At 38.9% G+C, this 1,926-nt stretch overlaps 1 protein-coding gene across 1 annotated transcript in view; it reads left to right on the forward strand.

Annotated features, from left to right (window-relative positions):
* Positions 1-827: 827 nt before the first annotated feature.
* The window catches only part of flrt2 (fibronectin leucine rich transmembrane protein 2), a 37,300-nt gene continuing 36,201 nt past the window's right edge, over positions 828-1,926 (forward strand). The window contains exon 1 of the mRNA XM_077018094.1: positions 828-912. The gene's annotated coding sequence lies outside the window, so the exon portion shown is untranslated. The remainder of the gene's footprint in view (positions 913-1,926) is intronic.

Below are 1,926 nucleotides of genomic sequence, written 5' to 3' on the forward strand. Positions count from 1 at the left end.
CTGCACCTCTGTGGTCCAGGTGTTGCCTTTTAATTGGCAATTCTGTGTGCAATAAAGCATTTTGGTTACTTCAGCTCATAAAGCACTTTCATGCCGTTTCCAAATGATGTAATTAGGCAGACATTCCGGGTTTTGGCGTGGTGCTAAGGGAGGGGGTTGGTCTGTGTGGCGGGGAGTCAGAGTGATAGGACTACTGAGGTTTCACCAATATGTTTTCCATTTAAGAGTCAAAACTCTATAAAGGGAGGTAGTAGTTTGCTCAAGAAACAGGCACTTTCGTTTCATGTTTCTACCGCAGCTCCAGTTAGTACTTTCAAAGTAGAGTGAGGGAAAAAAAGGCCTTGGTGACTTCCTTTTGTTTGAGAAGCAGGCCAGATCATTTAGAACTGTCAGCCAGTTGGCCAATGGCAAGAACTCATTTACAAAATGCTTTACGCTGGTCACTGTGTTTTTAATCGCTGGTCACTGTGTTTTTAATCTCTGGTCACTGACTGTGTTTTTAATCGCTGGTTACTGTGTTTTTAATCGCTGGTCACTGACTGTGTTTTTAATCTCTGGTCACTGACTGTGTTTTTATTCGCTGGTCACTGACTGTGTTTTTAATCTCTGGTCACTGACTGTGTTTTTAATCAGTCTGAGTTTTTTGTTTTGGTTTTTTTCAGGTTTTTAGAATTGAGAGTACCTCTTCGTTATCTTTACCCTTAGACCACATAAATATAGCCGAAGTAGTTGTTTATCTTATCTGAAGAATGAACAAATCTTTTTTTGTTTCCAACTTTCAAAGCTTATTCTTCACAATAGGTCCAGCTTCTGAGGGGGTGGGGACTTTCCCTTTTCCTGTCTGGAGAGAAGAGAATTGTTCTTTCTGTCAGATGAGTCTTCAGCACACATCAGCACATGCACAAATGAAGTGTATGTACTTCTCCAAGTACTCAGTAGTTCACTGCATACATATATGCATATCTGTTTTTGCACTTATCATTTCTCTTTTTTTTAGTGTCTTAGTGTATCAGCCAGCACATTTCCCCCCTGAAACTCTACACTTGACTAGATGTACAGAATCTATGCAGCAAGTGTGTTATATCAAAGTGTGCTTGCTCATCATATCAGAAAGTATAGTTTAGATGTACAAGCTGACCTCCTCTAACTTAAAAAATAATTTGCCAACCCTTCACTGCATTCTCAATAGATGGAATTCGACAAAATCATTCACGTAATTCAGGGCTAGTTTTGTTTGCTCACATGATTTTCTTGAGCCACATTCAAGAGTCGGTGGTGCAGTTTTCTACTCTAGCATTTGGTTTCATCTGTGCTCATTGCAAGTCAAATAGTGTTTACAGAGGGAAATGCAACAAGCTTTAAAAAAGTCAAAATGACAAGCTGATTGTAGTGTTTACATATGTAAATGCATAAAAAGAAAAGAAAACACAGTGTAAACAAGTGTTTGAGGAAAAATGCTCTTGTGGGAATCATATCTTATCCGCCGTATCGAAACTTCAAGCAGAGCACACAGCTGTATAATTAAATGCTATTTACTTTGCAGGGAGACGACCTGCCGTTTTAATCACCTCTCACCATAGTGACACTCGATCTCCGCTTCAAATTCCATCATGCAAATAAACCCTGCTGAAGATATTTACAAAACATCAATGCTATTTACAAAACAGCTATGCTCATTATTATCTGGAAGAATTATTCCAGTTATTTAGAGAGATGCTATTGCTCATCACAGGTTATTCATATTTAAAAAATGCAACTTTATTTCTATATTTTTTGTACATATATGATACATGCATAGATCTAAAACATGACTCTAACTGCAGAAGGCAATAAGCTGTAGGCTGTTGTGCCCTTGCCCACAATGGGCATGTCCGTGTGTGTGTGTGTGTGTGTGTGTGTGTGTGTGTGTGTGTGTGTGTGTGTGTG

Source organism: Brachyhypopomus gauderio, chromosome 9 (genome assembly GCF_052324685.1).
Source record: "Brachyhypopomus gauderio isolate BG-103 chromosome 9, BGAUD_0.2, whole genome shotgun sequence".
NCBI lineage: Eukaryota > Metazoa > Chordata > Actinopteri > Gymnotiformes > Hypopomidae > Brachyhypopomus > Brachyhypopomus gauderio.